Source organism: Colobus angolensis, unplaced genomic scaffold (genome assembly GCF_000951035.1).
Source record: "Colobus angolensis palliatus isolate OR3802 unplaced genomic scaffold, Cang.pa_1.0 Scaffold300, whole genome shotgun sequence".
Taxonomy (NCBI): domain Eukaryota; kingdom Metazoa; phylum Chordata; class Mammalia; order Primates; family Cercopithecidae; genus Colobus; species Colobus angolensis.
In genome coordinates this window covers 178,130-187,837 of record NW_012116267.1, presented here as the reverse complement: position 1 = coordinate 187,837, position 9,708 = coordinate 178,130, and the positions used below count along the sequence as shown (strand labels likewise).

The 9,708-nt window shown below is 44.6% G+C and overlaps 1 protein-coding gene across 1 annotated transcript in view; it reads left to right on the top strand.

The window, feature by feature from the left end:
• MORC3 (MORC family CW-type zinc finger 3) overlaps positions 1-9,708 on the top strand; it is a 56,120-nt gene that overhangs the window by 440 nt on the left and 45,972 nt on the right. The window lies entirely within an intron of this gene.

Genomic DNA, 9,708 nt, shown 5'->3' with positions numbered 1-9,708 from the left:
GAGGGGGCGGCCATCTCGCTCCCGTCGGCGGAGCGGCTAGGCTGCGGGCCGGGCTGCATTCCGTCGCCTCTGCATTGTGTTTCTGTTTTGCTTCGGGGAGGGCCAGGGTCGCGGCCCCTCCTTCCAGCTCCCTTCTAGTCTACCCGCAGCTGTCGTCCGCGGGCGAGGCCTCGGCGGGAGACCGGACTGCTCCGGGGGCCGCGGGGCCCCTGACTCTTCTGTCCGCTGGGCGCCGTGGTGGGAAAGGAGCGGGTTCCGCGTCCAGAAACGCCGGCGGCCTCGACCTCCCGGGGGCGGGGACTGGGCGCCGGGCCTGCCCACGGGCGAGTGGAGTCGGGATGAGTGTGCCTGATAGCTGTCAGTGCCCGCAGCTTCCTTGGCAGTGGAAGCCCTGGGGCCCAGACCCTAGATCGCCGAGCTCGAGCTCTCCGCTATCCCACGTTGCGTCTGTTTTGGGGCGTTTCGAGTTCTTGAAAACCCTGCGAACATTTCCTGTATCTTAAATCGTAGGGAGCGGTCACACAGGATGACTTGAAATCTCACGTCCAGGAAATGTGGGCGTGGCTTCCCCACCTGATTATCCTAAAAAACTTTACTTCCTTGTGAGCGCAATTGTTGTTATGCTGAAATGTTCCTCTTTTTTGGAGGTTGTTGACTCTTGCCGAAGAATGACTGCCCTAGTGCCACTAATTTTAACATTCGAATGGGTAGTGACTGCTTGGGGTACAAACACGTAGAGAATAATTGGTGCATTGCTCTGCGACTTCTTTCATTCGTTTAGGCAGATTCTAACACCTGGTTTTGACGGACTTTAAATTTTTTCTAGTCCGATCTTTGTGAAATGATATCTACTTTTACTTGCATTTCCTTGACTATTTTGTGTGGTTGGGCTCTTCGCGTGTATTAGTCTTTGTGGTTTTTTGTTTTGGTTTTTTTTTTGAATTGCCTATTCATATCCTTTGCCCATTTTCTATTTTTCTTTTGGGAGGATCTTTATTGATTTGTAAGAATTCTTTACGTATTCTAGATAAAGGTCCATCCTTTTGTTATGTAACTGGCTTATTGAGCGAGCTAGGCTTTGGTAGTTTGAAAATAGAGGACAATTTTATTCTTTTTTTTTTTAACCATTGGCTGTAGACATTAATTATTCCCCACTTGTGTGAAGCTGGGTTGACTAACGCTTTCCCATTAGCTTAAGGTATTGTAAAGTCTGGCCTTATCTAGTTTAAAATCTCTATTCTCTCTCTCTCCCTTTTCCCCCTCTCTTCTTTCCCCGCTTCTCTCTCCTTCCCCTCTCGAGGTTGAGTCTTGTTCAGGCCCAGAAGCCTGTAGCGGAGAAATGCAGTGAGTTAATTTCCTAACTGTTTCTGTTCTTTGATTCTGTTCTCCCTTCCCGGCCCCCGGGCTCTTGTAGACTCTGGCTCTTCAAGATTGAGGGGAGAAAGGAAGCAGAGATAATGGTCAAACAGCGTTTAGACACCAGCATTGTTAGCGGGCCCTCTGGGTGTAGCTGCTGTCCATGTGCTGGGTCTTTGTTTTGTGGGTAATATGGGCTGTTGGGAACCTTACTGACAGAAATCTCCCATCTGCAGCCTCTTTGCTTTTGCTTTAGGTCAGGAGTTGGCAAACTACATACAGCTCATGGGCCGAATCCAGCCCAGCACCTGTTTTTATATGGCCTGAAGGCTAAGAGTGATTTATACATTTGTAAATGGTTGAGGAAAGAAAGAAGAATGTTTAGTGAGGTATAAATAATGCGAAATACAAATTTCAGTTCCCATAAAATTTTATTGGAATATAGCCATAAACATTATTTGCTTATAGTTCTCAAATGCGTGCATTAATAGAGATACAAGTTAATGAGCTTATGCATTTGTCAAAAGTCCTACATTTTTAAGGCACAAAGGGTGAACCCTTAGTGTATACACTTTTTTGGGGGGAGTGGGCTAGAGTTTCACTCTGTCTCCAGGCTGCAGTGCAGTGACACGATCTCTCTCGGTTCACTGCAACCTCCACCTCCTGGATTCAAGCACTTCTCCTGCCTCGGCCTCCCGAGTAGCTGCATTCACACACGTGGGCCACCACACCCGCTAATTTTGGTATTTTTAGTATATATAGGGTTTCACCATGTTGGCCAGGCTGGTCTCAAATTCCCGACCTCAGGTGATCCTCCCACCTTGGCCTCCTAAAGCACTGTGATTACAGGCCTGAGCCACTGTGCCCGGCCCAATGTATACACATTTTAAACAGTCATTTAGGAGGTCAGAGATACCAGGATGAAATGCAGAGTGACAAAAAGTTTTTAAATTTTTTGCTTTTTACCCCTGTAATTCTAGTGAAGTGAAATGCATATACTTTGGTTTTTGTTGTTTATTTTTTCAGAAATCCTACTGTGGATTTAGCTGATGCACACTCTTCACCACCTCCCATACTTCAATGCTTTTATCACTTTTTTTGGTTGAATTACTATATGGTTTGTTAATACTCTTACAAATGAGCTAACCAGTGTAGTATGATTGCATTTTCTTTCCTATACAAACCTTATGTTTTCCCTGAAGTTAATTGGTTTATATTTTGTTTGTTTAGTTTTTCTCTGTACTGATCATCCAGACATCCAGAGAACTGGGAGCTCTTTTCCAGATGGATTCAGACACACCCAGTGTTTTGTCATTTGGAAGTCAGTTGGGAGTCATCGGCTCAGTTGTAATTTGGGGACTTCCCTTTAACATCTGTCTGGAAATTTCCTTCCTCTTTTCATGTGCTTCCATCTCACATATCCTTCTGTCTGATATGTAGCTGAGTAACTGACATTCTGAAGCCTACTCTCTCGGGTTCAAATCCTGACTCATAACCAGATGTGTGTCCTTGGCCAAGTCATTTAACCTCTTTGTGCCAGAGTTTCCAATCTGAATGATGGCAATAATAATCTTACCCACCTCAAAGTGTTGTTTTAAAAATTACATGAGCAAATAGATAAATAAAAGCGCTGTACGTGCTGTAGGTGCAGAATAATGTTTGCTATTTTTGTTACTGTTAGTGGTGGAGAATAGCCACCACTGACAATAAAACCATTTCCAGAAACAGGTGTAGCTTCCTGAAAGAAGGGTTCATGGGAAGAAAAAAATTTTGTCATTTCTGGAAAATACATTCATGCTACGCTTGCTCTTTCTTGAATTATAATTTGGCTAGATTTGCATTCTGGATTGGAAATTTTTTCCAAATTTTAAAAATGTGCTTGATTGTTTAATAGAGGCCGTGCTACCGTAGTGTTTTTCTTGTTTGTTGTTTGTTTGTTTTTGAGATGGAGTTTCACTCTTGTTGTCCAGACTGAAGTGCAAGGCTCATCGCAACCTCTGCCTACCCAACCTCTGCCTACCGGGTCCAAGCGATTCTCCCGCCTCAGCCTCCCAAGTAGCTGGGATTGCAGGCATATACTACCATGTCCGGCTGATTTTGTGTTTTTAGTAGAGACGGGGTTTCTCCATGTTGGTCAGGCTGGTCTTGAACTCCTAACCTCAGGTGATCTGCCCACCCCGACCTCCCTAAGTGCTGGGATGACAAGCCTGAGCCCACGCCCAGCCACAACGCTTTTAATTGTTACAAATAATGTCTTAGTTTTTGAATGTCTTTTTGAATTCTCCCTCGACAAAATGTTCATTCTTATTGCTAGATACATTAACTGTATTATTATTATTATTTTTTTTTTAAGACGAGTCTCCGTCTGTCCCCCAGGCTGGAGTGCAGTGACGCAATCTCGTCTCACTGCAAGCTCCGCCTCCTGGGTTCACGCCATTCTCCTGCCTCAGCCTCCCTAGTAAGCTGGGACCCCAGGCGCCTGCCACCACGCCCGGCTAATTTTTTGTATTTTTAGTAGAGACGGGGGTTTCACCGTGTTAGCCAGGATGGTCTCAATCTCCTGACCTCGTGATCCGCCCGCCTCAGCCTCCCAAAGTGCTGGGATTATAGGCATGAGCCACTGTGCTTGGCCTAACTGTAGTATATTTGAAGTTTTCTTTTGCTCACTGCATTATCTCTATTTTCATGTTTCTTTTACTGTATATTGTTTTTGGTTTCTAATTTTAAACTCTCTCAAATGTCTGGAAACAGCCTTCTCACTTTTTTTTTTTTTTAAGATGGAGTTTCATGCTTGTTTCCCAGGCTGGAGTGCAGTGGCACGATCTCAGCTCACTGCAGCCTCCGCCTCCCATGTTCAAGCAGTTCTCCTGCCTCAGCCTCCCAAGTAGCTGAGATTACAGGCATGTGCCACCATGCCTGGCTAAGTTTTTGTATTTTTAATAGAGAAGGGGTTTTACTTTGTTGGCCCGGCTGGTCTTGAACTCCTGACCTCAAGTGATCCACCCACCTCAGCCTCCCAAAGTGCTGGGATTACAGGCGGGAACCACCACACCTGGCAGCCTTCTCACATTTTTAAGTGAGACACTAAAAACTGACTGCAAGATTTTCATACGAGAATAGAGCTAGTTTGGTGGTCTTCACTGTTGGGTGATCACATAGGAAGGAGTCATTTTGTTGGGGGTGCTTTATGTTGGTGTCTGTAGACCGTAAAAAATGGGAACTGTTGGACAATAAGATAAGTATATTTTTCAAAACTGAAAATTTTAAAAAGTAATTTTAAACACTGAGAACAACAAAAACAAGATGCTATCCAGAAAGGCCAGGCACAATTGTTAAGAAACTAAATAGAACTTTTAGAAATGAGCTTCCCAAGGAGGAATTCTACTGTGTGTAGTCTCCTGCCATGGCATAATCCTGGCTGCTAGCTCTTGGAAATTGGCATGAAAGGAAGAAAGTCATATCACATTGTTCAGTTTGCTAACTTGCTGTTTATTTGTTTATTATTGTAATAAAACACATGTAGCATACAATTTATCATGCTAACCGTTTTAAAGTTTCAGTTCAGTACTGCTAAGTACATTCACCTTGTTGTGTAATGATCAGCCTCTCCAGAGCTCTTCTTGATGCGAAACTAAAACCCTGTACCCATTAAATAGTCAATTCTCCAGCACCTGACAAACACCATTCTACTTTCTGTCTAGGAATTTGACTACAGTAGTCCCCACTTATCTACAGTTTTGCTTTCTTCAGTTTCAGTTTCCCAAAGTCAACCATGGTCCGAAAGTATTAAATGGAAAATTGTAGAAACAGTTCATAAATTCTAAACTGTGCCCCCATCTGAGTAGTGCCTGGCATGTGAATCATCCCTTTGTCCATTATATCCGCACTGTGGATTTGTGCTGCCAACCTATTAGTCACTTAGTAGCTGTGAGTTACCAGATTCACTGTCGTTGTATCATTCTATTTTATTATGAAATTGTTGTTAATTTGGCTGGGCACAGTGACGCACACCTCAGCACTTTGGGAGGCCAAGGCGGGGGGATCACTTGAGGTCAGGAGTTCGAGACCAGCCTGGCCAATGTGGTGAAACCCTGTCTCTACTGAAAATACAAAAATTACCTGGGCATGGTGGCGGGTGGCTGTAATTCCAGCTACTCGGGAGGCTGAGGCGGGAGAATCGCTTGAACCCGGGAGGTGGAAGTTATAGGGAGCTGAGATCATGCCATTACACTCTAGTCTGGATGACGAGAGTGAAACAACTTCTTAAAAAAATAAAATAGAATAAATTATTGTTAATTTGGCCAGGCTCGGTGGCTCATGCCTGTAATCCCAGCTTTGGGAGACTGAGGCGGGCACATCACTTGAGATCAGGAGTTTGAGATCAGCTTGGACAAATGGTGAAACCCCAACTTTACCAAAAATCCGAAAAAATTAGCTGGGCATGGTGGCACACACCTGTGGTCCCAGCTACTCAGGAGACTGAGGCAGGAAAATCGCTTGAACCTGAAGACGAAGGTTGCAGTGAGCCACGCCACTGGACTCCAGCCTGGACAACAGAGCAAGACTCCATCTCTATATAAATAAATAATACAATGTTAAATTCTTACTGTGCCTTATTTATAATTTGAACTCTATCATAAGTACGTACAGGAAAAAAATCATAGCGTATATATGGTTTGGTACCATCTGCAGTTTTAGGAATCCACTGAGGGTCTTAGAATGCATTCTCCGAGTCTGAGGATAAAGGCAGACTGCTGTATTCATATCAATGGAATTATACAATATTTGACTTGTGACTGCCTTATTTCATTAATATCTTCACAGTTCATCCATGTTGTAGTGTGTATTAGGATTTCCTTCTTTGCTTAAGGTTAATTATTGTATGTCAGAAGACAACAGTATAAATTTAAATTTTTTTTTTTTTTTTTGAGATGAGTCTCGCTCTGTCGCCCAGGCTGGAGTGCAGTGGTACAATCTCAGCTCACTCCTACCTCTGCTTCCCGGGTTTAAGTGATTCTTGTGCCTCAGCCTCCCAAGTAGCTGGGATTACAGGTGTGTGCCACTGTGCCTAGCTAATTTTTGTATTTTTAGTAGAGGTGGGGTTTCATCATGTTGGCCAGGCTGGTCTTGAACACCTGATGTCAAGTGATCCACCTGCCTCGGCCTCCCAAAGTCCTGGGATTATAGGTGTGAGCCACCACTACACCCAGCTGTCCTCCTGTATTTTTAATTTCACATTTATATACAGTTGATATGATCAAAAAGTATATTTGTTTTTTGTCCTGGTTCTTGGCACTGGAGCTCCTGAAATCTTTGGTATTTCCTGATAACCATGAGAAGAACATCTTTTGTTATTTACAATAATAAGCCCCCGCCCTTTTTTTTTTTTAAGCACAGTGGAGTTTATGCTAATTAGCTGACTTTTTTTTTTTTTTTTTGGAGATGGAGTCCCCCTGGCTGGAGTGCAGTGATGCGATCTCAGTTCACTGCAGCCTCCACCTACTGGGTTCAAGTGATTCTTCCGCCTCACCCTCCCCAGTAGCTGGGACAAAGGGACAAAGGTGCGCACCATCACACCTGGCTATTTTTTGTATTTTTAGTAGAGATGAGGTTTTGCCATGTTGGCCAGCCTGGTCTCGAACTCCTGACTTTAGGTGATCTAATCACCTCGGTCTCCCAAAGTGATGGGATTACAGGCATGAGCCACCGCGCCTGGCCAATTTTTTGTATTTTTAATAGAGACAGGGTTTCATCATGTTGACAAGGCAGGTCTCGTACTTGCCTCAGCCTCCCAAAGTGCTGGGATTACAGGCATGAGCCACTGGGCCCAGACTGTAATATCCTTTACATTGTAACTTTTAGCTTCCCTGGGCCACATTGGAAGAAGAATTGTCTTGGGCCACACATATAAAATACACTAACAATAGCTGATGAGGTTTAAAAAAAAAAAATTGGCCGGGCGCGGTGACTCAAGCCTGTAATCCCAGCACTTTGGGAGGCCGAGACGGGCGGATCGCGAGATCAGGAGATTGAGACCATCCTGGCTAACACGGTGAAACCCCGTTTCTACTAAAAAAGTACAAAAAACTAGCCGGGCGAGGTGGCGGATGCCTGTAGTCCCAGCGACTCGGGAGGCTGAGGCAGGAGAATGGCAGGAACCCGGGAGGCGGAGCTTGCAGTGAGCTGAGATCCGGCCACTGCACTCCAGCCTGGGCGGCAGAGCGAGACTCTGTCTCAAAAAAAAAAAAAAAAAAAAATTGTAATGATAGCTGATGAGCTACAAAAGAAAAAAAAAATCATGAAAGAAACTTCATAATGTTTTAAGAAAGTTTACAGGCTGGGCACGGTGGCTCATGCCTGTAATCCTAGCACTTTGGGAGGTTGAGGTGTGGCGGATCGCCTGAGGTTGGGAGTTGGAGGCCAGCCCGGCCAGCATGGTGAAATCCGTCTCTACCAAAAATACAAAAAAATAGCCGGGCGTGGTGGCAGGTGTCTGTAATCCCAGCTACTTGGGAAGCTGTGGCAGGAGAATCGCTTGAACCCGGGAGGCAGAGGTTTGCAGTGAGCCGAGATCGTGCCATTGCACTCCAGCCTGGGCAACGGAGCACGAGACTCCATCTCAAAAAAAAAAAAGAAAGTTTACAAGTTTTTGTTGGGCTGCATTCAAAGCTGTCCTGGGCCACATGCACCGCGCGGGCTGAGGGCTGGACAGGCTTGCTTTACAATGAATCAGTGTTTTTTTGAGTTTTGTGAGCATTATAGCACATTGTCAAACATAAAGAGGGAATCATATGAACACCCAATTTATGGTTGGTCCGTCAGAATTACAGGAAGCTCTAAGGGTTTATGGTAGTTGACTAATAATTTTCTTCTTGTTTGGTAGTATAAACCAAAAATAAAATTCTAAGGCTCTTCCAGCCATCTGAGTGGACTTCCTTCTCAGCCAGAGCACTCTAAACATTTAATCTGAAAGACTAGTTCAGGCCATGACAGAAAGTTGGGGTCAGACCTGCTTCATTACTCTCTGGTGTAACATCACATAACAAGGAAAGAAATCAAAGTAATTCTAAATAAATTTCCTTGTCATATCTTGAAGTTGCCCTACAAAGTTTGTCTCTTGTCTTGTTGTCTCTCTTTTCTTGTGAAAAAAGTAAATTGTGTAGAGAATCCCCTTTTCCCTTTTTTTTCTTTTTCTTTCTTTTTTTGTTGTTGTTTTTGAGATGTAGTTTCGCTCTTGTTGCCCAGGCTGGAGTGCAGTGACCCGATCTCAGCTCACTGTAACCTCCGCCTTCTGGATTCAAGCAATTCTCCTGCCTCAGTCTCCTAAGTAGGTGAGATTACAGGCATGAGCCACCAGGCCCGGCTAATTTTGTATTTTTAGTAAAGGTGGGGTTTCATTGTGTTGGTTAGGCTGGTCTTGGACTGCTGACCTCAGGTGATCCACCAGCCTCGGCCTCCCAAAGTACTGGGATTACAGGTGTGAGCCACCAGACCCGTCCTGAGCCACTGCACCTGGCCATTCCTTTTTTTTTTTTCTTTCCAGATCCAGGAGATAGTCAACTAAGAGTCAGGCACCCTTTTCAGTCTCGTAAGAAAACATTTTACAGCCTCTTCTGTCTTAAGCCTGCTTGCTAGCTAAGAGCTTCCTCTGCATAGTGAAACTTTGGTCTCCACAATTCTTTGTCTTAACCCAAACATTTCCTGTCTGTTGATCCCAGGTCCTTAGACAAACTCAACCAATCATCAACCAGAAAATGTTTAAATTTACCTAGACCCTGGAAGTCCCCACTTTGACTTGTCTCGCCTTTCTGAACCAAACCAATATACATCTTAAACGTGTTTCATTGATATCTCATACCACCCTAAAATATGTAAAACCAGGTTGTACCCCGACCACCTTGGGCACATGTTCTCAGGACCACCCGAGGGCTGTGTCATGGGCCATGGTCACTCATATTTGGCTCAGAATAAATGTCTTCAAATATTTTACAAAGTTTGACTCTTTTTCGTCGACAGTAGCCAGAGGTTTTACACCCCAGGGCCATGCCCCATGGTTAAGATGTAGATTAGGGGAGAGGAGTGTATCATTCTTCCATCAATGGTAGAATGACATTTGTACAGGGGAGGAGGTGGGACAGAAAGGTTTTCCTGATGCCTCAGTTTTGAGAAAAGACTTCCTGTGCAAGATGAAGAGCTGGAAATTTAGTTTCATTAAGAACTGTTTGTGATGTGTGCTTTAGAAAGTCTGAGTTACAGCTGGGCGCGGTGGCTCAAGCCTGTAATCCCAGCACTTTGGGAGGCTGAGGCGGGCGGATCACGAGGTCAGGAGATCGAGACCATCCTGGCTAACAC